The 27,051-nt window shown below is 39.2% G+C and overlaps 1 protein-coding gene across 1 annotated transcript in view; it reads left to right on the top strand.

Moving 5' to 3' along the window:
- ZHX3 (zinc fingers and homeoboxes 3) overlaps positions 1 to 27,051 on the top strand; it is a 114,101-nt gene that overhangs the window by 31,355 nt on the left and 55,695 nt on the right. Inside the window, 1 exon segment of the mRNA XM_055138962.1 lies at positions 15,262 to 15,365. The gene's annotated coding sequence lies outside the window, so the exon portion shown is untranslated.

Below are 27,051 nucleotides of genomic sequence, written 5' to 3'. Positions count from 1 at the left end.
ACTCATTTATGGAATATAAAGTAGCATAATATGAGACTAATACCTAAGCACAGCAGAGATAAAGGCCAGGAAGATCACACCATGGTTTGGAAGATGGCCCCACTTGCTGGGGTAAAAGGCAGTTAGGACAGAGGGAGAACCACTAAGTAAATGATGATCGGATGGATCACCCAGGTTGGGAGATATGGGCTGAAAGTGACCAAGGACCAAACATGATGGCCTCTTAGTATCTGTCTTGCAAATCAAAATGCCCCAAATTAGAGAGAGAGTAAGAAAAACTGTACCTGCCGCAGAGGCAGGGTGGGAGTGGCGGGCAGGACACTGGGAACAATGGTGGTGGAAAATGTGCACTGGTGGAGGAATGGGTGCCTCGAGCATTGTTCGAATAAAATGCAGTCATGCAAATTTGTAATTGTATCTCACGGTGATCCAATAAAACTTGTTTAATTAAAAAAACTAAATTATCATTTATGAATAACCTGGGAATGATTTAAAATAGTTACACTCAAGAATATTTGTTAAGTTTCACTGAACACATAAAAAGTGTGTGACTTTCTTAAAACTTTTTCAAACATTTGTGTGTATTTAACTCAATAGCTCCATGTTAAATAATTACAAAACTTAATTAAACAAAATAATAGTCTCCAAATATAGAGGTTTAAAGGATAATTTAGGACAGTCAGCTTTATGATGTAAAAATTCCCCCCACTTCTGTTTGGCACCACAGTGTTTAACTACAGACCAGGGTCATGAGCATATAGTATGGACATGGGATTGTCATTAGACTAGTGTCCCAAACAAAGAGTGACAGTTACCATTGGGAAGTATGGGGCCATAGTAGGTCAGCTAAAACTTCTACAATCCAGTTTCTGCCTCTCTCCAATTTGTTAATGTGACATTGGCTAAGGGAGCAACCCAAATCTTTCTAGTTTTTTCAATTTATGATTAACATTTTAGCATAAAGTTTTAATAAGTATTAGTTGAACAAATATTTATTGCTTATCACTGCCCTAGGCAAAAGGGAGGATTGCATTGAGCAAAAAGTCACTATCATCATAGAGGCTTCAAGTTTATGAGTGAGTAATTCTGAAGTTGCAATTGAACATGTAGTAAAGAAAATGAATAAGGTATGAAGGATAGAATGCCAGTCTGGCATCTGTCGTGAGCTTAGAAGGCAGTGACCCATTTAAAAGCAGGTATTCAGTGGGCAGCTGGCTCTGTGGTTGAGAGAAAGCTGGCTTTGAGGATTATTGGCATGCTCAATGCTACTTGAAGCAATGGGTATAAAGGAGGTCAGCAGAAAGAGAGTGGTCAGAGATCAGGAAAGACTAGCATGACTTGGTGCCTTAGAAGTACCAAATATTTATAGGCTTTTTTTTTTTTTGCTTTTTGGGGGTCACTTCTAGCAACTCAGGGGTCTGCACTCAGGAATTACTCTGGCCAGAGAGATAGTACAACAGGTAAGGCAACTTGCCTTGCATGCGACTGTCTCGAGTTCCATACCCGTCACCGCATATGGTCCCCTGAGCACAGCCAGGAGTGAGCTTTGAAAGCAGAGTCAAGAATAATCACTAACAAGAGTTAAGTGTGGCCCAAATAAAGCAAAAATCAAGCAAACAAAATAAACAAGTGTCAACACTATTGTAAGAAAATTATTAAGACTATAATAAGGAATTACTCTGGGTGATGCTTGGGTGACCATATGGGATGCTGGGGATCAAACCCAAGTCAGACTCAGGCAAAACAAACACCCTACCTACTCTGTTATCACTTCAGTCCCCTGAATATTTATAAATTGATTAATTTGATCAATAGCTGTATTCTTTCTTAAGTTATAAGCTTTCTTTAATTGGAAATTGTAACTTTATAAAGCAAGTACAGTTTTTCACATTAACTTTGGGGAATTTTTTTCTGTCCAAAGGTTTGAGAAATAGAAGTTTTGTAGCACTGTCGTACTGTCATCTTGTTGTTCATCGATTTGCTTGAGCAGGCATCAGTAATGTCTCCATTGTGTGATTTGTTGTTACTGTTTTTGGCATATTGAATACGCTATGGATAGCTTGCCAGGTTCTGCCGAGTGGGCAGGATACTCTCGGTAGCTTGCTGGGCTCTCCGAGAGGGACAGAGGAATCAAACCTGGGTTTGGCCACGTGCAAGGCAAATGCCCTGCCCTCTGTGCTATCGCTCCAGTTTTTGTATAATAATTATTCCTTTTTATAAATACTTGTTATGACCAAACAGATGTATATATATGTGTGTGTATATATATATTTGTATATATACATTTATATATATACATTTATATATAATATAAACATATAATATAAACATATATAGATGTGTATATAGATGTGTGTATATATATTTGTATATATACATTTGTAACAGCCACAGTTTTTTTTATATATTTTTTATTCTTTTATAGAATCACCATGTGGAAAGTTACAAAGCTTTCAGGTTTAAGTCTCAGTTATACAATGCTCGAACACCCATCCCTTCACCAGTGCACATATTCCACCACCAAGAATCACAGTATACCTCCCCCTCTCCCTCCACCTCCCTAATCCCCCACCCCATCTGTGTAACTGGTAAATTTCACTTTACTTTCACTTTACTTTGATTGCATTCAATATTTCAACAAAAAATTCACTATTATTGATTTGGAGTTTCTCCCCCCTAAAGTCGACCTGCTGAAAAGAAAGCATTTGATAATTTGTTTTCCATTGCTGAGAATGAAGAGATATGAGGTCGAGAGGCCGCACTAGCAGCCGCACGGGTTTGGATTTCTGTATTTTAGTATTTTAGCAACTAAGTCCAGAGAAATATCTGCCAGAAATTGCAACATTGTAAGCTTGTACCTCTTAGCTACTTTATATTCCACATATGAGTGCAATCTTTCTATCTCTGTCTCTTTCTTTCTGACTCATTTCACTCAGCATGATACTTTCCATGTTGATCCACTTATATGCAAATTTCATGACTTCATGTTTTCTGACAGCTATGTAGTATTCCATTGTGTAGATATACTAGAGTTTCTTTAGCCAGTCATTTATTTTCGGGCACTCTGGTTTTTTCCATATTGTGGCTATTGTAAACAGTGTGACAATGAACATGGAAATGCAGATGTCATCTCTACTATACCTTTTTGCCTCTCCGGGATATATTCCCAGGAGTTGTATTGCTGGGTCAAATGGGAGCTCAATTTCTAACTTTTTGAGAATCGTTCATATTGTTTTCCAAAAGGGCTGAACCAGTCGGCATTCCCACCAGCAGTGAAGGAGAGTCCCTTTCTCCCCACATCCACGCCAACACCGGTTGCTTTTGTTTTTTGGAACAGCCACAGTTTTGAAAGTATAGTTTTATTCTTTATTTTTTTTCTCTCCCTTTTCCCACCCTAGATATTTAGTTTAGCCTTTGGTTTCTTTTTATATGGAGTACTTAAACTCAGGTTGGCCATATGCAAGGCAAGTACTATCTCTCCAAATCCTGAAATTTCATATTTAAAACTATTTGTACTAAAAATTTTGTAGAGACTTGCTTCACTTGTGTTTTAACTTTAGGTGTTGTAGATGATAAATCTGGTACAAAATTTTTTCTTTTGTTCTGGTTATCTTTTTCACCACTTCTCTCTTAGATGGCAGATTCTATTCATTTTTATAATTTTGTAAGTTTTCATCAAATTGCACTTAGGTATTTCTTGTTACAGGCCATTGGTAGATTTTTTTTTCTTCAATCGAGAATTCTATAAACTATAGGCAGATCCTTTAAACCAAAAATTCACTTCAACTAAAATTCACTTTAGTTTAAAATTCACTTCAACTTAGAGCAATATATATGTATACATACATATATAAAATATTATATTTATGCACATGTATATGACTATTGTCTAGGTTTATCTCCCCTTTCCTTGAAGTTTTCAGCCTTTTATTCCTTTTTTTAAAAAAAATTAAATAAAATTTTTTTTTTTTGCTTTTTGGGTCATACCCGGCGATGCACAGGGGTCACTCCTGGCTCTGCACTCAGGAATTACCCCTGGTGGTGCTTGGGGGACCATACGGGATGCTGGGAATTGAACCTGGGTCAGCCGTGTGCAAGACAAACGCCTTACCCAATGTGCTATCACTTTAGCCCCCTTTCATTCCTTTTTTATTGGTGATGGGACCACATCCAGCTCTGCTCAGGGATTATCCATGGCTCTGTGCCTGGGGACCATGCCTAATGGCACTTGGGTGACCATATAAAATGCCAGGAATTGACCAGGGTCAGCTGCATGCAAGATGAGTGCCCTACCTGCTGTATTGTCTCTTCAATTTTACATTTATTGTTAATGCATTCATTTTCACTTTAAATTTCATGTACTGTAGTTCTGAGTTATATCTGCAGTATGTATAGATAGCTCATATTTATATGTTGCATATAATTATGCTACTCAGCTTTGATTCTATATTGTATTATGCAAATAATAGACATGGACAGAGGGAGAAAAATCCATTAATTTTGTTAGTGTTTTATTCTTGGTTTCCTGTTCACATTTTCAGATTAGTGATTTTTAATCCTAAGAGTGCATTAAATTATGTGGAGAGTATTTAAAATACAAAGCCTAGAGACTATGAATGTGGCTTAAGTTGCACTGTACGAACCTTGCATGAGTGAAACCTTGGCTTCAGTCCCCCAAAATGCAATAAAAATAAGTAGAAATTGCCTAGATCTTCATTCTCTATTAAAGCTGATTAAATTGGCTTGAGGGTGAGACCAGATAATTTAGGATTTCGGGCTTATGCCTTATCATTTGTGGTGTTAATTCTTTATTATATAGTTCTCACGCTCATGTGGGTGATACATCACTACTGATGTAGAGCATTGTTCTCACACCTTAGTCTTTCTGAGAATATTGAAGAATATAGCTATTCTACTTCCATATCCAGCTTCCACTGTTTCTGAACCTATGTTCTCCTCTGAGTTCTCTTAGGTATACTCACATTTTGTTAAACTCAAGTTAAAGATGGTTTTACAAGTTTAGCACTTCCATCATTAAATTCTGATATACTTACTGCTCTAGCAAATTGATTAATCTTTTACATTTGTCACTTTCAGAGATAAGGAGGACATTTGAATGTTACATTTTTTGACATGAGCTAGAAATCTCCATATGCTTTTTTGTTATCTCTGAAAAGTATCAGACATCCAAGGAATTTAGCACACTAACAACATGAGAGAGTTTAGGTAGTTTAATCAAAACTACATCATTCCATTAGCAGAAAATGCATCTGACCTTGTGAATATCATTTTTACATATCATGTTAGCAAAGTGTGTTTTTGGGTGGTGGTCATGATTAGAAGTCCTATGAGGAACTTAAGGGGTGAAGAATATGTGTGTGTGTGTGTGTGTGTGTGTGTGTGTGTGTGTGTGTGTATGTATGAGAGACAGAGACAGAGAGAGAGAGAGAGAGAGAGAAAGAGAGAGAATTAGATAAAACTTAATACCAACAAGAGTGTAGAAGTACAAACATTCTTACATACTCATTTTGGAATGCAAATTTATCTAATTCTCATTGTAGTTTGACAATACTCTCCCAGGGATTCAAATTCTGGCAATCTATTAAGGAAATAATCACAGCTTAAGACCAAAATTTTTATGCAGAGAGGTTTCTGTCCACATTCAAAAGTAAATAAAAACAAAACAAGATACACATGTTCAAGTGCCTGGGTAATTAAATTATGGCACATCTATGCAACTAACAAAATTTTACAAATAAAATTAAGCTAACAAAATAAGTGTTACAAAGATTTACAATGCACCTTTCCCCTTTGCCAATAATGATGCTAAGTGTTAAAAAAGTTATATTCTAAAACAGATTCACTCCAAACATCAATTATATAAAAAAGAACATGGAAAGAAAAGTAAATATTACAGGGCTGGGAAGATCAATGGGCTGAATGCATTCTTTGCAATCCCAAGACCTGGGTTTGATCCCTAGCACCACATGGATTTCTCCCACACCCTGGCAAGTACTGCTGAAAATGACCCTGGAGCATGGTCCATGAGCGCCACCAGATGTGCCCAAACCCAAAACAAACAAAAGTAAAAGATAAAAATACAGGGCCCTAAGTAGCCCTGTATACCCTGTTCAGGGTAGACACCTCATGGACTTCAGCTGCGAATTATTTGCAAGTTCCTTTTAAGTGATTTTTGGGGTTTGTTTTGGTAAGGATTTTTATTTTTATAAGGGCCACTTCGGACTCTGCATTGCTAAGCATGAGCTCTATCACTTGAATTATTTTCCTGGCTCTTTAAAAATATACGCCTGCCTCCCTCAACTTGTTGTTGCAGATGACTTGAGGTTGATGCTGCATTTGGTTGTGGTATGCACTGGGGTTTGCAGGCCACACACTTGGTTGTGATGCTTGCACAGGTGCTTACTGGTGTTTATACTTTTTCATTGTGGTTGCAGGGCTTGCCAGGGGTCATACCATTGGTTACTGTTCTTATACACGGTATCTATCAAAAAGCTTTCTTTTTTTTATCACTAAGTAATATTTCATTATGTAATACCATGATTTCTTTATCCATTACATTTGATGGACATATAAGATGTGTCTTTATTTGACTTGCTTTCTGTTGCTGTCTTTCTTTGGTTGAGTAGGTGGATTTATCTTCTCTTGCTCTCATTTTGTGGGTCACACCTGGGAGTGCTCAGGACTTATTCCTGGGCTACACTGAGGGATCACTCCTGGCGGAGATTGGGGCACCATATGTGGTATTGGGGATTGAACTTGGGTTGACTGTGTGCAACGCAAGCACCTCACCTGCTGTATTATCTCTTCAGCCCCCATGTTTGGGATATTTAAAAATTAGGAATGGTTTGTTTGTAGCTATGTCATAAAGTATTACATGCCATTCTGCTTTTCTTTACCTGTCTAGCATTGCTTGCAAATCAGACATTTGTTCTGCACTTAAGGGCTTGTTTCTAAGAGCTTGTAACTAAGACCAACCCAAAGAAAGCAGAGATCAAAACCAAGGTAAATTCACCTACTCAACGAAGTTCATGAAGTTCAGGGTAGACACCTTATGGAATTTAGCTGCAAATTATTTGCAAGTTCTTTTTACAGAAAGAAATGGAAAAGCAGTGATAGACGGTCTTGGGTATTTTGGTGGTTGTAAAGGTGTAGTTACTTTGTATGTCAAAACCATACATGTTAATGTCATTGTAGTTATGTTACATAAACAGCAATTTTAAAAACATATCCAAAAAGGGGGTAAAAATAAAAGCTGTGAAGGAGCTCAATGCACCCAAAGACTAAAAATGCCACTAGCACATTGTCTCCAGTTCACAAGTGTTATGAGGTGGATGGGGTCTGTATTCAGAATGCTAAACATGGACTATAGTGCAAGTAGGTTGGGTGGGAATGCTTTTGAACCCAGCCAACTGATCCTGCAGTGAGTGTTACTCAGATCCTATCAGAGTCACCTTCTCCTAGTGCTTCTGGTGTGGGAGGTGTCAGGAGCATTTGAAGCCTCTGACTGTTCTTTCAGTATGAGCTATGTAAAATGAAAACAAAACAAAAAATTCATAGCCTCTTGAGACCATGATTTGAAAACTGTAAACCAATCCTCCTAGATGCATGTGGCTGTCATATATTCAGGTATTTATATGTTACCCAAAAGCAGGAATTGTGAGTTGCTGGTTTGAGATACCCAGTGTAGTCTATAGTACAGAGTAAATTATGGCACTGTCTCTCCTATCTCATTCCTTGTATAGTTCATTTTCCTTTGTGCTACCACCAACCAAGGATGATATGGCCTTTATCACATTTTCTTGGTAACTGCCTCTTCATGTTATTCCCACCCCCACACTGAATTTTAACCAGGTCCAGGTTAACTCATAACAGCTAGAGCTGAGGAAGAAGTATAGGAGACATAAGCATTTCCAGTTATCTTGACAAAAACACTTTCAAAGGATGGGAAATTTTATGGCCTCTGAGTACTGTGTGCTAATCAGAGAGTGACAGGACAAAAGGAATGGCACCTCTCCACCTGTCAGGCTATGACTCCACAGTTTCTTTTTAGAGGCATGGCAGTATTCATGCCTTGAAAGTGAATCTACCACAGATGTTATACTGACCAGATTTATTAATTCCTGTGCTAAAAGGGTCCCCGAAATTCTGCAGCACATCAACTGAAGTACACTCCACATACATAGGGTTAACTTGTTATGCATCTGTTACCTCAGTGTATCATGTTCTCGCCTGCTTATCTTTTGACTCTGTTTTATACTCAAGTTTTTTTTTCTTTCTTTCTTCAATTTTTTTTTGTTTGGCTTTGTAAACGAGAAAATGAGCATCAAACATAACTTTTTAAAAATTTTTGGTTAGGTTGTTTTTCTGTTTTGTTTTGTTCTTTTTGATTTGGGGCCACATCTGGCTGTGCTCAGAGCTTATTCCTGCCTCTGTGCTTAGGGCAGAGGACTTCTGGCAGGGCTCGGAGAACTGTTTCTGGTGCTGGGAATAGAACCTGAGTTGGTTGTGTGCTAGTGATGTACAATCACTCTGGTCCCAGATCTTGTAACTTCGCTTTAGCTAACATTCTGAGGCAAGACACTGACCATGAGCACCTGTTAAGGGTATTTTTATTGCCTTATATTTCATTATAGATGATAGAATGTGAGGAATTGAATTAATTTTTTCCTGAGGATGTGGTTGATAACTATTTCGACACCAGATGGCTTTTTTTTTTTTTGCTTTTTGGGTAACACCCAGCGATGCTCAGGGGTCACTCCTGGCTCTACACTCAGGAATTATTCCTGGCCATGCTCAGGGGACCATATGGGATGCTGGGAATCGAACCCGGGTTGGCAGCATGCAAGGCAAACGCCCTACCCGCTGTGCTATCACTTCAGCCCCCAGATGGCATTTTCTGACTGAAGTTATTTGCAAGCAGTTTGATTCTTAAAGCCCTTTCTGATGTTATGGAATTGCCTCAGTATTGAGTACTATTAACCCCTGTCTTGAGGGAGGTAAAAATTGAAGCTTTGAAAAGTTGACACCAAACATGGGAACTCAAACTATCACTTCTCAGATTAACAATCTACTGGTCTTAAGAAGATTTACTTTTGGGGAATATATAATTTACTTGAAATTGCTAGTCTTAGAAAAAGCCATAGTTGTTTTTCTTGTGTTACTATGTTGTCTTCAATTCTAATTTTGATGTGAGGTACAGACAAATTGTTTCTGCCTAAGTTACATTTATAATTTCACTTGTTCTTTTGTAGACTTTAGCAAAATGTTTTAAAGATTTTAAAAGTTTTTACTCTCCTTTATCCCAATTGTAATTGATCTTTTAAGGTCTAAGGACCCCCTGAGCACAAATTTTGGAAAAGTGGTTAATGTTTTATTATCAATTTTGTGAGATATCCAGTGCTACTCGTGGCTCTGTGCTCAGAAGTCACTCTTAGAAGTTCTTTGGGGACCATTTGTGGTGTTGGAGATCAAACCGGTGTCTGTCGTGTGGAAGGCAGGTGTCTTAACACCTGTACTCTCTGGCACAATAATAGATTTTCATTTGAACTCTATGAGAGTTCATGAAGGCATTCTATGAAGTCCATTAAACTAGTGGTTTTTATCTTTTTTTATGCCTGTGGACCAGTACTGCTTAATACAGCCACTGTTTTGTTTATTTGTTTTTTGGGTCACACCCAGCAGTGTTCAGGGCTTATTCCTGGCTCTATACTCAGGGATCATTCTTGGCAGGATTGGAGGAACCATATGGGATGCTGGGGATTGAACCTGGATTGGCCACTTTCAGGCAAGTGTCCTATCTGCCATACTACTGCTCCGGCCCCAGATGTTGGGAAATCTTGATAGCCAGATATGATGAATGAAACTGGATCCACACCATGCAGAACATTTAGCTCAAAATGGATCAGAAATTTAATGTAGACCTGAAACTTCAAAATACTTTAAAACTGTGCTGAAATGATAATACAGCGGGTAAGTTTCTTGCCTTGCACGTGGCCAATCCAGCTTTGGTCCCCAGCACCCCTTCTGGTCCCCTGAACCCTGCCAGGAGTTATCCTTGAGTGCAGAGTAAGGAGTAAGCCCTGAGCACTGCCAGGTATGGCACCCCACCACCACCCCACCAAAAGCAACAGCAACAGCAGCAACAACCAAAAACCATTTAAGAAAACTTAGGCAAAAACTCCCTGATACTGAGTTTAGTGTTGTGTTCCTCAACAGCAAGGAAAGTGAAAACAAAAATAAAGAAATGGATTAACTTTGAACTAAAAATATCATTGGCAAAAGAAGCTATCACTAAAACAAAAAGGTTATCCTACTGAACGAAAGATCTGACAAGGGCTAATATTAAATATATAGCTCACAAAACTCTACAATAAAACCAACACACCTGGGGCTAGAGCGATAGCACAGCAGGTAGGGCGTTTGCCTTGCACGTGGCCAACCCGGGTTCGAACCCCAGCATCCCATATGGTTCTCTGAGCACTGCCAAGGGTAATTCCTGAGTGCAGAGCCAGGAGTAACCCCTGTGCATCACCGGTTGTGACCCAAAAAGAAAAAAAAAAGAAAAAACCCCAAAACCAACACACCTACCTATCAAAAAATGGGGAGACAGGCTGAACAGACGCTTCATCAATGAAGATAAACAGATGGCCATAGATGAACAGATGAACAGGTTGAACAAGCTTATTTTTAGGGCTCTGGAGATGGCTCTAAGGTCTCTGGAATACATGGTTTGCATTCATTATGATCTTCTGAGTACCCCCGGGAGCTACCCCCAACCACCACCCTCACTACTCTTTGTGGCTCCCAAACAAAGACATAATTTTATTGTCATGGAAATTATTGTCAGACTTGGAATATAACTCAAAGAGCTGGAATAAGTGCTTTGCCTGTGGGAGTAGCACTGGCAAACATCCCTAGATCTGTCCTGATTAAGCATCTCTGCATACTTGGGTCTAAGCACAGTGAGGCCCACAGAACCAGGCTAAATATGACTAGAAATAACTCCTGGTCCCCAAATTTTGCTGAGGAGCCTTCTCCTCTACCCCCCCATCCCTTATTTTTCAGGAAAAAAAAGAAAGACAAAACAAGCATTTGTGAAGGTGTGTAATTAGATACCTTTGGGCTTCCTGGTGGGAATGTAAAATGGTATTATCACTATGGAAAACAGTTTGGCAATTCCTCAAAATAATTAGGTGTAGAATTATTGTATGACCTGGGAATTCCATTTTTAGGTATATGCCCCAAATAGATGAGAGAGATGCTCAGACAAATACTTGCACACAAATATTTTTAAGAAGCACTATTCAGTGTAGGCAAAAGATGAAAACAACCCACATATCCATGGGTTGAATGAATGGTTGAATTAATAAACAAAATGAGGTATATCCATACAATGGATAATTTTCAAAACATTAAGTTTAAAGAACGCAAACATGAAAGGTGACATATTGTGTGATTGCATTTATATGAAATATCCAGAATAGGTAAATCCAAATTGGCATGGTGGTTTCCAGGAGCTGGAGGAAGGGAATTAACAGTGACTAATAGGTACAAGGTTTAAAGTGGGTGGGTAAGGAAAATATTTTGGAACTCAGTAGAAGTAATAATTGTACAATGTTGTAATGACTATACCATTGAATTAGTATACCTTAAATGGTACATTTTTTATTCTGTGAATTTTACGTAAATTTTAAAAATTACATCATATAGTTTTTGTGATCTCATAAATAACCGTGACTTTGCTGTCATAGTTACCTTGTGACTGTTGGAATTCATGTACTTTATAGCAGTAGCACATTGGTAAAGTTCGTTCAGCTGTGGGAAGGAAAACTAGAAGACAGATAATCCCAAGTGGGTTTAATCTAAAATAATGATAAAAGAATATGGTTTTGCTTTTACATTTTTATTTGTTGAGTCAGGTAAAATATCTACCTTGTATGGGCTCTGGGTTGTTTCTTCATTTGTTTGTTTTTGCTTTGGGGCCACACCTGGCAGTGCTCAAGGGTTTTTCCTGACTCTGCACTCAAGAATCACTCGTGGCAATGCTCCGGGAGGACTGTTTGGGATGCCAGTTCGAATCTGGGTCAGCCATGTGCAAGGCACATGCCCTACCCACTATGCTGTCACTCCCCCTATCCCCGAATTGTTTTTAAAATGTGATCTAGATTGATAATGGTTAGTTTCTCATTTACTTTGAAAAAGCATTTTAAAAGCAACTTCATGGTATTTGGAGATAGAGCAGACGTTGGTTTTCTGAAAACTAAAGAAAACTTTAAGGAGTCTAAAAAAATATATATGAAATTGAAGTAAGATTTTCCTCATGGTTTGCTATGTTGCACTACTAGAGATTTCTGTGACTAAGAACATCACAAGTGCCTTTTATTGTCAGTGGAATTATCAAGAATAAGAAAGTTCTGTTTTCAATCAGGCAGAGTTTATCCAAAAACTAAAAACCTTAATTTTTTTAATTCTTTTTTTCTTTTCTTTCTTTCTTTCTTCCTTCCTTTTTTTTTTGGCACTGGGGTTGTTGGGGTGTGGGGGGCAGGTGCACATCCACCTGATCTCAGGACTTCTGGCTTTGCACTTGGATCACTGCTGGCAGAGCTCAGGGGACCATATGTGGTGTCCGGGATCATCAGTGTATCAGGCAGGCTCCTTACCCGCTGCACTATCCTCCAGTCTTCAGTTTTCTATTTTATTATATACCTGTCTTGTTTCTCGAGTGAGAGTCTTTAGGTTAGATTCCAGCAGAAAATCTGAGACTGAAAAGAGCTTATTTCTTAGGAAGATAGAAGTGCTCTGAAGCTTTTCTTTATGAATGAAACTAATGTCTTTGCCCCGGTGTTACGTTTCTCCACCAGGTGTATTTAAGCTTCTTGTCTCACACACTCTCACCTGGTGCAAGCATCTAGGCTGACAGTTTGTAGATGTGAATCAAAGCTGACTGTCCTGTGGGAGGTTGAACCCACAGCTTTTGGTACTCCAATATCTAACCCAGAGAGTAAAATAATATGTGGCTTGCTTGAAAGTGGGAGAATTTTACAGTCTGAAAAATGGAAGGATTTGGAAGCCGAAGCCATAGTACAATGGGCAGTGCATTTGCCTTGCATGCCAGCCAACCCAGCCTTGACCCCCAGCATCCCCTATGGTCTTCTGAGCCTACCAGGAGTCATCCCTGAGTACCTCCAGGTGTGGGCCCCTCCAAAAAGGAGGGGAATCTGATAATTATAGCAGTAATAAATGTTACAACTGAAGTTGTAGGTAAATATGAATACCAAGTTTAAAATTATTATTGCTTTTGTTACCATAAAGTTGGGAAGATTTTTGTGATATCTGGTAGAAGGTCTAATACCCTCTGACATGTAGCATTTTTACTGCCAATAGCATCTTAACCAAAGAGAATTCTTTGAAAAAAGAGAACACAAAAACATTGGTTTCTTAGTTGTTGCTCAAGTAATCTTAAAATTGTGTGAAGCTGTTTTTGTGACTGGTTGAAACAGTTACTATTTCATTAATTGATGCAGATATAAGTGTACTTATCATTGACATTGGAGAGAACGGGACAAACATAGAGGTAATGGTCATGTCAAGAGAAAGATGTTAACAATAACATGGTTTCAGGGCCGGAGCGATAGCACAGCGGGTAGGGTGTTTGCCTTGCACGTGGCCAACCCGGGTTCGATCCCCGGCATCCCATATGGTCCCTCAAGCACCGCCAGGAGTAATTCCTGAGTGCAGAGCCAGGATTAACCCCTGAGCATCGCTGGGTGTGACCCAAAAAGAAAAAAAAAATAATAACATGGTTTCTTGACCTGAAACTCTATAGTCTAGACCATTTTTAATTTTTAATTTTTTTAAATTTATTGAATCACCATGAGATACAGAGTTACAAAGTTGTTCATGATTGAGTTTTAGTCATACAATGTTTGAGCACTATCTCTACCAGTATTCCCTTCCCTCCACCCATGTCGCCAGTTTCTCTCTCTCCCCCGCCCCCCACTACCTATCTCTATGGCAAGTACTTTTTCCTTTTAGGCACTGTGGTTTACAGAGGTATCATGCATGTCACTTCACCTTTCAACATCCAGTTCTTAATTTAGACCATTGTTTGTACGTCTAGAATCAATGCCAGGTAAACCTCAGGTCCTTGAACAGAAGAGTGTCAAAATATAACACATCATTAAAGGTTTGCATCCTTGAAGTTGTAAGACCACACACATACATCAGTTATTTTTGTTATTTCTGTTATACTTATCTGTGGAAAAGTGTAAAAAGTTTTCTACAGATTTTAGGGTTCTGAAGAGAGCCAAAGGGCTATAGCACTTGCCAAATATTCAGGGTCTTGAGTCCATCCTCAGTACTGCATGATCTCTGGTGCCTCAGGGGGCAGCCCGAGTGCCTCAGCATTGCAGGGCCCCTGCACTGAACCTTTAGGCTTACACAGTAGAACTGAGTGTCTCTGGGAGTGGCTTCTAGGCTCTCTTACTGCTTGGGAGGCATGTTTTTTTGTTTTGCAGATTATTATTTGGTTTTGCTTTGTTGTTAGACCCACATCCCATGTTGCTCAGGAATTACTTTTGGCTTTGCACTTGAATCACTCCTGGCAGGTTTGGTGCGACCATGTGGAATGCCAGGAATCAAATTTGGGTCAGTTGTGTGCAAGGCAAGTTCCCTGCTTGCTATATTATCTCTCAACCCACCTTCCCTTTTTTTTTTTTGCATATTTTAATCATCATGTTCTGATTTTTTTTTTTCTGAGAGGCCCCTGCCTCGTATTCTTAGCCAACCAGGCTGACTCTTCATTGTGGGGCCTGAGGGTTTGGTGCTACCTGAACCTTGTGATGGTGGGGATTGCTTGGGCCGCTCTGGAGGTGCTGGGGACCTCCAGGGTGGCACCCAAGATGCTCAGGGCTTTATACGGTGCCAGGAACCAAACTAGAGGGGGTCGGCCACATGCAAAGCATATGCCTTAACCCCTGTATTATTGCCCAGTCTTTGTTCTGATTTATTACCAGAGTTATTGAGTTTGTCTTATTTATATTTGTATTTTCAGTGTCTACTAGCAGTTTTAATGTAAAATTATTAGTTTAAATTTTATTCACTTTATTGTTATCGACTTCTTGGTTTTCTGCTTGTGTGTAGTTCCAGTGAAAATTAATTAGGAAATTGATGATTGAATTAGCTTCCTAGAATATTCTTTATTTCTTTTCTCATGAAAGTCATATTCTTCTGCTTTTATAGGACTGAATTGCATCTCCAAAAGCAATAAGTGAACCTTTAAAGATGCACACAGGGCTGCATGAAGAGAAGAGAGAAACTGGAGAAAACAATGAACTAAGGAAAAGGTATGTTTTCTGGATAGAGTATGTTTTTGAATTTTAACAAGTTTCTTGGCTTATCAATAACAATAAGTTTGTAATCCCTAAGTCTTTACGTACACATTTACCCTTTTGTTTGTTTTGGGGCCACATTCTGTGCTGCTTAGGCCTACTACTTGGTGCTGTGCTTAGGGGTTCTACCTGCTGTACCTACAAGCACCATACCTGCTGTACTCTCTCTTCAGCCCCAAACTGTCTAGTTTTATCCAAGTTTATTAACACTCATAGTATCCCCATATTTCTTATTGTTTAACTCTATGTTCTGTTTGTTACAACTTCATGCATTTCCTTTCTTATAATTAAATTTATCAGTGTATCACTTTTAGTCTCTACAGAAACTTTAAGTGAAATGTAGAAACTTCACAAGTACATAAGGAATGGAGTGATAACACAGTGGCTAGGGTGTTTGCCTTGCACAGGGCCATTCCGGATTCAGCCCTTGGCACACTGTATAGTTCCCCGAGCACTTCCAGGGGTGATACTTGGGTGTAGAGTTAAGAGTAACTTCTGAAAACTGTCGGGTATGCTCCCCAACAGAACAAAACAAAAAGAAGTGCAGAGAAATGCAATTAAAGGGTGGCTGGATACATAGTACGGGAGATAAGGAACCTGCCTTGCATGTAGCCAACCCCTATTTGATCCCTGGCAGAACATATGGTCCACAAGCACCACTGGGTGTTCTCCCGAAAATAAATTTTAAAATGGTTTTTTTCAGAAAGGATGTAGTGGAAAGCCAGTTTTTAACGTGGTCCTGTTTCTCAGGTTATCAGTTCCCCTCTCATAGATAGCTCCTGCTAATTTCTTGGAACGCTTTCCAATGCTTTTGGGTTTTGCTTTCAAAATACCTAACTCTCTTAATTTCAAGTGTTTCTAGATTGTTTATAATTATGGCTAATTGTGTGCTGGAGTGATAGCACAGCAGTTGGGCGTTCACCTTTCACGCGGCCAACCTAAGTTCGATTCCTCTGCCCCTCTTGGAGAGCCTGGCAAGCTACCGAGAGTATCGAACCCGAGTGGCAGAGCCTGGCAAGCTACCCGTGCATATTGGATATGCCAAAAACAGTAACAATAAGTCTCTCAATGAGAGACATTACTGGTGCCTGCTCGAACAAATCGGTGAGCAACGGGATGACAGTGACAGTGACCCCATAATCTATAGATATGTCATGATTTTGTTATGTTTTTTAACACCACTACCATTACTTTAGAGGTTACCTCTTGCAGGTAGAATATTATTGAATTTTGTTTTCTGTTCAACTAATCTTGAAAATTCTATAATGCGTTAATTTCTATTTTTTAATTAAAGGTTGCTTTTACATTTATTCTTCTATATAGTGTTTGTTTCTTAATTTTTGTATCTCTTGTTGACTTTTCTGTTGAACTTTCTGTTTTATAGAATGTTATTTCCTTTTAACTTTTAAACAGATTTTAAAGGTGAACTCTTTTATTCATAGTGCTAAAAATATTTCTTTCTCTGCTTATTATCATCAAAGCAAAAGCAGGAACTTTCTTTCCATATAAGGAGATGCAGTTTCTCCCTGTTTTGGTATATCTCTTTTTCTATTGCTTATTTACCCATTATTTTTTTTCCCTTAACATTTACAGTTGTTCTGTGAGTTATACTAATTCTTCCAGGCTTCAGCCGGATTAGTCATTATTTTGCTCTTCTAGATTCAATCAGTTAACCACTGCTAAGGCTTCACTCTGAGCCAGAGTGTGAGCGAAGTACAAGTGACACAAAGATAAAGGAGTTGTGCCCCTGCCTTCAACCTTTATGATTGAAGAGCTGGCAAACACTACCCAAGAGTAGCAAGCAAATGAGGTGTCAGTTCTAGAAACACCACACCCAGTAATGCTCAGAGGTTACTCCTGACTCTGCAATCAGGAATTACTCCTGGTAGTGCTCAGGGGACCATATGGGATGCCAGGAATTAAACCCAGGTTGGCTGTGTGCAAGGCAAATGCCCTACCCCCTATATACTCCATTTCCCTCAACATGATGTTTTTGGAGAGTGAGAGGCATAAACATTCAGTTTATAACAAATACCAATCTCTAAAGGTAGTTATGAGTTGTTCTATGATTTTTTTTCTTTTTGGGTCACACCCAGCGATGCTCAGGGGTTACTCCTGGCTTTGCACTCAGGAATTACTCCTGGCAGTGCTTGGGGGACCATATGGGATGCTGGGGATCGAACCCAGGTCAGCCTCGTGCAAGGCAAATGCCCTCCCCGCTGTGCTATCGCTCTGGCCCCTCCATGATTTTTTTTATAATGAAATAATGTTGTTTTTTATAGACTAAAAATAAAACTGAACTAACAAAAAGGTAGAGTGCTTGCATGACAGAATAGTAAGGGGAAGTCATATATACTAGTCCCAAAGGTTTTGTTTTGTATTTTGTTGAATCACCGTGAGATACCGTTACAAAGCTTTGAGGTTTGAGTTTTGGTCATATAATGATCAAACACCCATCCCTTTACCAGTGCACATTTTCCATCACCAAAGTTCTCAGTATTCCCCACCACCCGCCCATCCCAACCCTTCCCCTGCCTGTGTGGTAGACAATTTCCACAATACTCTCTCTCTACTTTCATTACATTCAATATTTCGACACCATTCCCACCATTATTATTTGGAATTTTTTGGAATTTTCCCACTCAAACCTGCCTAAAAGGCAATACTAGGCAATTTGTTTTGTATTGCTTGTTATGAATTATGATGTCATGTGGCCACGTGGCTGCGCACTCCTGAAATTCTAAAATTTTAATAATTAGAGTCTGGAGAGATCTCTGCAGCAAGCTGCTCAGTTCCGAGATTCTTTTGTGTGTCTCTGATCACAGCCCTTAAGGGACATTAGCAGCCGGAGCAGTTGGTGGGAGTTATCTTAGAGTCCTATAAGGGTGAAGGGATGGGAAGGATCAGCTCCTCCCTTATCCCGTGAGGCCTGGCATTTGTGGTTACTGCTCCTGGGCTTTTCACTGGGTTTTGGAAGATGGCAGCCGCTGGGATTCCTAGGGGGCAGGTGAAGGGACAGAACCTGTTCCTGTCTGGAGTAGTCTGGTGAAATTGATTTATTGCAAATTCTGGAGGCATCTCTGCAGCGAGCAGCTAGGTTTCAAGATTCTTTTCTGTCAGTCTCAAGGTTTTTTTTTTGGGGGGGGGGTCACACCCGGTGATGCACAGGGGTTCCTCCTGGATCATGCACTCAGGAATTACTCCTGGCGGTGCTTGGGGGGTCATATGGGATGCTGGGAATCGAACCCAGGTCGGCCGCATGCTATCACTCCAGCACCAGTCTCAAAATTTTTAAGGAAAAATGAGTAGGCTTGTGACTACCAGTAATTATTTAAGAAACTCTCACAGATTTTGCACGTCTCAAACTCATTGAAGATGTTTGCTATGTTTAAAGAAAAGATGTCCACAGTGGAGAAGGAACCTTAATCAAATGATTAAGATCAACCTCACTAGTAATTAGACAAATTAAAATCATGATGTGATGCATGGAGAAAGAACACAACATTTCTGTGGTAATTTTGCTAAAAAAATTATAACCTCATAGGTTGAGTGGTAGTACAATGGGTAGGACATTTGCATTGCATGTGACTGACCCAGGTTCAATCCCTGGCATCCCATGCGGTCCTTCATACTTGCCAGAAATGATCCCTGAGCATAGAGCTGAGAGTATGCCCTGGGTACAGCTGGGTGTCCCCCACAAAATTTTTAGCTAAAGCAAAACAAAATAATGCAGTCATTTTAACATATTATTGACATGGGTTATTATCTCATCTATAACGCAATAACTTAAATCAATCTATTCCAAAATTATAAAAATATTTTAAGCAGCCAAAATTAAGATAAATGACCATATAACGCCTATATCTGCATATAGGTATTAATAAGACATGAATTTATTTATCAACCTACTGAGGGCATTAAGGAGGAGAAACAGTTGAGCAGAGAACATAATGGAATGCATTAATATTGATAGGTATTAACGTCCTTAATAAAATCTTAAAATTAAAATCTGAAAAACCAAGAGTGGTGCTTGTTTTAAATTAAGGGGACAGAGCAATAGCACAGTGGGTAAGGGCACTTGCCTTACACACAGCCAACGTGCTTTGATCCCTGGCTCCCATATGGTTCCTCAAGCCTTGTCTGGAGTGATCCCTGAGCACAGAGCCAGGAGTAATCTCTGAGCACTGCTATGTGTAGCCCAAAAACAAAAACAAAGCAAATAAAAAATTTTAAAAAGTGATATGAATGCCTTTGCATTGTTCTAGCTATGTCACTTTTTTTTCACTGAAAGCCTTACTTTATTTTTCCAGAGTAAGTCTAGGAGAACATGTTGGCTTAAAACATTTAAAAAAAGAACCTGAGGCAAAAAACTTATACTCTGATATTTAATGGGTGTAGGTAAAGAAATAGTCTCTGAAAGTGAAAGTGAATAAAAGCTAGTAAAACCGTAATGGAAGGAGAAAAATAAAAGCTAGTTTCTATCCATGTAACCTAACTCCAAGAGCAACATAGTTGAAATGAATCTATTTATTTATTTATTTATTTATTTATTTATTTATTTATTTATTTATTCTTTGCTTTTTGGGTCACACCTGGCAATGCACAGGGGTTACTCCTGGATCATGCACTCAGGAATTACTCCTGGCAGTGCTTGGGGGGCCATATGGGATGCTGGGAATCAAACTTTGGGTTGGCTGCTTGCGAGGCAAATGCCCTACCCACTGTGCTATCACTCCAGCCCCTGAAATGAATTTTTTTTTTTTTTGCTTTTTGGGTCACACCCAGCGATGCTCAGGGGTTACTCCTGGCTTTGCACTCAGGAATTACTCCTGGCAGTGCTTGGGGGACCATATGGGATGCCGGGGATCGAACCCAGGTCGGCCACGTACAAGGTAAACGCCCTACCCGCTGTGCTATTGCTCCGGCCCCCTGAAATGAATTTTTAATTGAAAAGAACAGTTGACATTTTCTTTTAAAAAAAAGCATAGACATAGTTATGTTATGTGACTTTTTTTTTCAAAGCAATAAGGAATTTTTTTTTTTCTTTTTGGGTCACACCCAGCGATGCTCAGGGGTTACTCCTGGCTTTGCACTCAGGAATTACTCCTGGCGGTGCTTGGGGGACCATATGGGATGCCAGGGATCGAACCCGGGCCGGCAGCGTGCAAGGCAAACGCCCTACCCACTGTGCTATCGCTCCGGCCCCAATAAGGAATAAGGAATTCTGACTTGGATAAATCTTTTGGGGTTAAAGGTTAAAGTAGGAGGTAAAGGTTCCTTTAAGTACTTACTGTTTTCTCTTTTAAAAAATTTACAAATTATTATAATGGTGTAATTATGAGAAAACATCAGGCAAACCCAAATAAATGAATACCCAATAAGATAATTGATTAATATTCTTAAAATGTGTAAAATACAGGGCCAGAGCAATAATACAGTGGGAAGGACATTTGCCTTGCACACAGCCTACCTGGGTTCAATCCCTGGCACCTCATCTTGTCTCCTGAGCACTGCCAGGAATGATCCCTGAACACACAGCCAGGAATAACTCCTGAGCACCACTGGATGTGGCCCCAATCTCCCTCCCCCACCCCCCCTCACCATGTGTTAAGTACATGAGTGTAAAGTAGAAATCAAGCAACCGTTATAGGCTGCAGGATACAAGGAATGATGACTAAGCATAATGGTGATAATAGATAGAATTTTGGGATAGCCAAAGACTAGTAGAGCACATGTACAATTTGAGAAAGATCTTGTGTTTAGTTAATAGTTGTTTAAACACAAATGTCTGGTTTTGTATTATTGTTGTATAAGATGTTAATGTTAGAGAAAACTAGGCCAGGGATACATGGTTGAAACTTCTCTGCTTTTGTACTTTTCTGTAAGTCTAAAATTAGCTCAAAGTAAAAAAGTCTTGGAAAAATTACAACATTTATATTTTATGGATATCTAATATTTTTTAAAAAGTAAAATACTGTTATGGAATTAAACTATTTTGTTCTGGTTAGAAACTGACATGAACATGGGAAAAAAAGCTTAAAGTTAAGTAGTTTGAGAGGGTAAATGTTAATGACCTTCTGTATAAGGTGTTCCCTCTAGACTTGTTTCCTGATACGTTGAATTTCATAGACCTTTCTAAAGGATGCAATAGTATTAAAAGCTATTCTAATGAAATTTTTTAGAAAATGTTATGAGGTCAACTGGGAAGAAAATTAGCCAATGCAAGATTCTTCTCATTAAGAATCATGGTCCAAAGATATTGCTTATATTAGATTTACTGGAATTCTCTTGAAATACTCTCTCTTCTCTGAAGAGTTAAGGCCAAAATGGCCTAAAAGTTTGTCTACAGCCATAGGGAGATAAGCACAGCCAAGCAGTCCTTTGGAGGCATCTGTTGATAAAAGTTCCCTTTTAGCCATTAGGAAGCAACCAAATTAAATACTTACTAACAGAAAAACCTTAAAAGCCAGGGATTTATAGCATGTTTGAATGAAGCCTATTGCAGAGGGACAAGAGTCTTCTTCCTGCATGGAATGTAGGAAGGTTCATAGGATAGGATGCGAACTACATCTCTGTTCAGGGAGACTTTTGCCACACTGGTTTGGAGTAAACACCCTAATTATTGCAAAGTTGGATACTCACAGATTCAGGCTGAAAAACTTTCTTACAAACTCTAAATATATTCCTCAGTCATCAAATGGATAGAGATTCTGTTCCCCAGATGCCTTGAAGTTAGGAGAGAACTCTGTGTTAATGTAAGAGCAGCTAGGCTCTAGGAAAGCTATTCCCCTCCAAAAAATGAGAGGACAAAAAAATCTGTCTTCATTGAGGTTGCTTGGTATTAAACTAATTCAACTCCTTCACTCTACAGTAGATTTGAAATTTTTATGATAAAATGTTGGGAGAAAAATGGAAAGCACTCAGTATAGGCTAGTGTGTTTCCCTACCCTGCCCTAGTGCTATTTATCTCCACGCTCACTTACCTGTAAACACATACTAAACATACACTATAGTGTTGCCTAGTACAAATAACTTAGTCCCAAATCCATTGAACCTCAGTTTCCTCATTTGTGGAATAATAGTAGCAAATGCCTTGTGGGACTTTTTTGGTTTTTTTTTGTTGTTTGTTTTTTTTTTAAATTTTATTTTATTAAATCACCGTGTGGAAGATTACAATGCTTTCAGGCTTAGGTCTCAGTTATACAATGCTGAAACAACCATCCCTTCACCAGTGCCCATATACCACCACCAAAAAAAAAAAAAACCCACACAGTAAACCTCCCATCCCACCCCCCCACCCCCTACCTTGTATCTGATAAGTTTCATTTTACATTCTGTTTACTTTGGTTACATTCAATATTTCAACACAAACCTATTGTTGTTAGGAGTACCCCACTAGATACAGACCTACTGTGAAGACAAATAAGGTCGTGCGGCCGCTACTGCGCCGCGCGGTTTTGAATTTCTGTACTTTAACAAGAAGTCCAGGGAGATTTCTTCCAGATATTAGATAATTACAGGCTTGAAAACCCAATCTGTGGTCGTCTTAATATGGCGGCCACCGCGCCCTTCATCCCCGGAGAGAAAGAGGCGAGAGAGAGAAATACCTTTCCCCTCCTGGGCGGGCACGGGGCCGAGGCTTAGTTCTCAGGCTGGAGACATTCTGCGAGGAGTTGCCCATGCCGAAAGAGGTTTTGCTGGGTCTGGATTCACGCTTGTGCAGCTGCGGAGAGGCCGCACATGCGTGCGGCCGCCGGGATCACATCTCAGCGGTGGGAGTTGTGGGACTTTTTTGAAGATTAAGATGATAAACATATGTAACAGTTCACCCAGCCCCTGCATCATGACTGATGTTCAAATAAATTCTAGCTGCCATTAAAGTTCATGGACTTATAAAATATTTTCTATGATCAATTAGTGCTTAGGCATCCTGATTCCTGAAATCAAAGAAGTGTCTCAGTGGTAGTGCACAAGTGTCACAGGTGAGGACCTGGGTTTGAAAACAACCACCTCCAAAACACAGTTCTGACTTCTTATTAACTGGGTTCAGCTACTAACCTGACCTCTGTTGAGGTTTTGGGCAAAATCTTAAGCATATATTTGTGTCTTGCTTTCTGTAAATGAAAAGCCAGAGGTGGAGGTAAGTGCCCTCCATGGGGAGGAGGTAGTGTCCTTCATTGGGTTCTAATAAGAAACTTGTTAATACATATAGAGTGGCTGGAAATGGACTCATCACTGTTAGCAAACTCAGTTGAAGACACAGAGAACGTGAAGATAAACATATAATCCCTGACACCTCAAAAAGTTGATAATCCAGAAGAGAAGAACCCATGTTAACACAAGCATCCAAATGTCACAATGTGATATGTAATGTATATGCTACTGAAATACCTTACAGCAGGCTTGGGATGTCAGAAAAACAAACTGGTAACGTCGAGGAGAACCAAAGAATGCTGGTGGCAGGTGTCACATTTGATGAGCTGGATTCTGAAAGCAAAGATGGGGAGGAGAAAGCTCCAAAATGCAGAAGATGCTTGGTACAAAGAGAAACAGAGTTCAGTAATAGATGGATAGCATCAAATTGGATGACTTGTAGCTAGAAGGGAATTGGGATCATATACTGCAAAGTTCTGATGAATGCAGAGTTTGTTTTGCAAAAATACTTTGAAAAACTGATAATTTATTCATATACCCTGCTGGGTTAGAAGGAATGAGTTTTCTAAATTAGTTACTAACCAATGCTTTTATTTTTCTGTCTGATGAATATCATTCATCTATCTCCTGTACTACTCTTTACACAGAAAAACTGATACTTCAGAACCAGTCATTGTATCAACTTAAGACTTGAAGACATAGCTATGAGGCAAAAAATGTTTACAAACCATGTTGCAGAATCAAGTTAGTTAGCATTAGTATAATTGGTTGGACCACTGCTTTGGGATTCAACTTGGAATCTGACCCGAGAGATTAAGTTCTGGAAGGGAGAAGTGTCCAGGCAGCAATAGAGAAGAGTTGGCTCTCTCTGGATACGCCAGCTGGCGTGCTATGCCTTTTAGAGCTTACTATTCCTTGGTAAACACATTTCTGATTGCCATAGGCACTAAGCAAACCCCTGTGTCTTTCCAAAGTATCTTCAATATCAGAGCCCAAAACGAGTGGCTAGGAGGAGGGGTAGGTTTTAAAATTAAAGGCACCAAATATAGCTTCAAAATAATCTAAATTAAACATATGAAGTACCCAGGAAAAGTTTTCCAACACTATTAGAAGGAAACTAACATAAGAAATATGTTACGAGGCTTAAAAATTCTATAATTAAATACAGGTAAACTTCTATTTTGGTTTAAACCAAGCCTTCTCTCTGAAACTCCTGGGTCCCATGCCCAAAACTTATAAAGAGAACATTTACTGGGTCCTCTACCCTTCTGCCTCTGGACCTCAGGGGAGCAAGGAAGAGGTCAACAACCAATTTACCAGAAAGATCCATGTTAATGATAGTTACTAATGATAAACATTAGTTTCTCCTCTCAGGCAGTGCTTTAATTGAAACAATGTATTTTATAATTTTAAAAGCTATTTATTCTTATGGTAGATCATCTTTAAAAAGACAGGAAAGTATAATGAAGATAAATGAGATTCCTGTTATTCTTTGATAAGTTTTTTTTCAGTTTTCTTTTGATTTTGGGGCCACACCTGGCAGTGCTTAGGGGTTACTCGTGGCTCTGTGCTTCGGGGACTATGTACATTAAATTACCCAGCCTCCTGCATGCAAAGTACGTGCTCATTCCTTGGGGCCCCCCTTGGTAGCATTTTATGGGGGGATCCTATAGTAATGCTTAGGGTCCCAGCAGTGTTTGGGCATGTGGTGCCAGCAGTGGAACTTGGGAGCTTGCACACACTAGGCATCTGCTCCAACATCTAAGCTATCTAGCCCCTTGACCACATTCTTTTCAGGCATTTGTTTAAGAATTGTGGGGTTGGAGAGAAAGCATAGTGGGTAAGCATATCTCTGGTTATGCCAGCGGTCATGCTATATCAGAGAGATATGCTTTGCATGCGGCCATTCAGATTCAATTCCCAGCATCCCATATGGTCCCTTGAGCACAGTCAGGAGTGATCCCTGAGTATAGAGCCAGGAATAACATCCTGAGCATCACCAGGTGTGGCCTAAAAATAAAAAATAAAGAATTGTTTATGTACAAGATGAAAGTATGATATATATATAAAGCTTTGCACACACATATACTTTAAAAAATTTAGTAATTATCATTTCTTATAAAATGCAATATCTTAAATATTTTGCTGTTAAAATTATTCATGAAGATTATTAAAAATAGCTATTGACATATCTAATGTTTTAAATAGCTATTAATATTTTCTTTCTTCCTTTGGTTCACACCTAGCAGTGCTCAGGGACCATGTGTTGCCAAGGATGCAACCCTGGGCCAAGGATGCACTCCAACACTTTTTTTTTTTTGGTGGGGGGGTCACACCCAGCGATGCATAGGGGTTACTTCTGGCTCAGCACTCAGGAGATCATATGGAATTCTGGGGATCAAACCTTGGTTGCTGTATACAAAATTAATGCCCTTCCTGCTATACTGTCATTCTGGTTCTGGCCCTTGTAGTTTTGTTGTTGTTGTTGTTATTGTTTTTAGTGTAGCCACAGATCACTCTAAGTAATTCTCTGGGTATTATACTGTACATATATGACTTACAATCTTCTGGTATCAACATTTTACCACTGTAAGTGAAATGAGACTTCAAGCGAGGTTTCTTTATACCCCCTTTAAAAAATATTATCTTGAGGGGGCTGGAGGAATAGCAAAGCGAGTTTGGTGTTTGCTTTGAACGAGGCCGACCGGGGTTCGATTCCCAGTATCCCATATGGTCTCTGAACACCGCCAGGGGTAATTCCTGAGTGCAGAGCTAGGAGTAACCCCTGTGCATCTCCAGGTGTGACCCAAAAAGCAAAAAAAAAAAATTATCTTGAATATCAGATATTGCTATGGTTTTTATTTCATTCATAAAACATAATTTATAAAATCATAAGACTATCCCATTGAATATGCTTGTATTCTTCCTTTCCTATTCTTTAGATGCCCTTTCTCTTTAACAAACTTCACGTGGACATTCTTTTTTATTTTTTGCTTGCCATTTATGTTTTTAATCATTATTTTCATTTGTTTAAAATTGAACCCGTTATAGTTTTATGGGTGTTTGTAATCTTTTCTTTAAAATTTATTTTGGGCACCATAGTTTTTTTATCGTTATTATTTATTTATTTTTGTGAGTGCTACATGATTTTTTTTTTATTTTTAATTTTATTGAATCACCGTGAGAAAGTTACAGGCTTTCATGTTTGGGTTACAGTCTCACAATGATCAAACACCTATCCCTCCACCAGTGCACATTCCCCACCACCAATATCTCGGGTATACCCCCCCTTTCCCACCCTCCCTCTGCCTCTGTGGCAGACAATATTCCCCATACTCTCTCTCTACTTTAGGGATTATGGCTTTAGGCACCATAGTTTACAAAACTGTTTATGGTAGGGTTTCATGCATGAAATGTTCCAGTACCATGTACTCTCCCAGATTGTATACTTTCCTGCATTGTCCCAGTGAGCCCCTGGCCTCCACCT

This window comes from Sorex araneus, chromosome 5 (assembly GCF_027595985.1).
Source record: "Sorex araneus isolate mSorAra2 chromosome 5, mSorAra2.pri, whole genome shotgun sequence".
NCBI lineage: Eukaryota > Metazoa > Chordata > Mammalia > Eulipotyphla > Soricidae > Sorex > Sorex araneus.
Note: the sequence above shows the minus strand (reverse complement) of the source record. Positions and strands in the feature narration are given on the sequence as shown.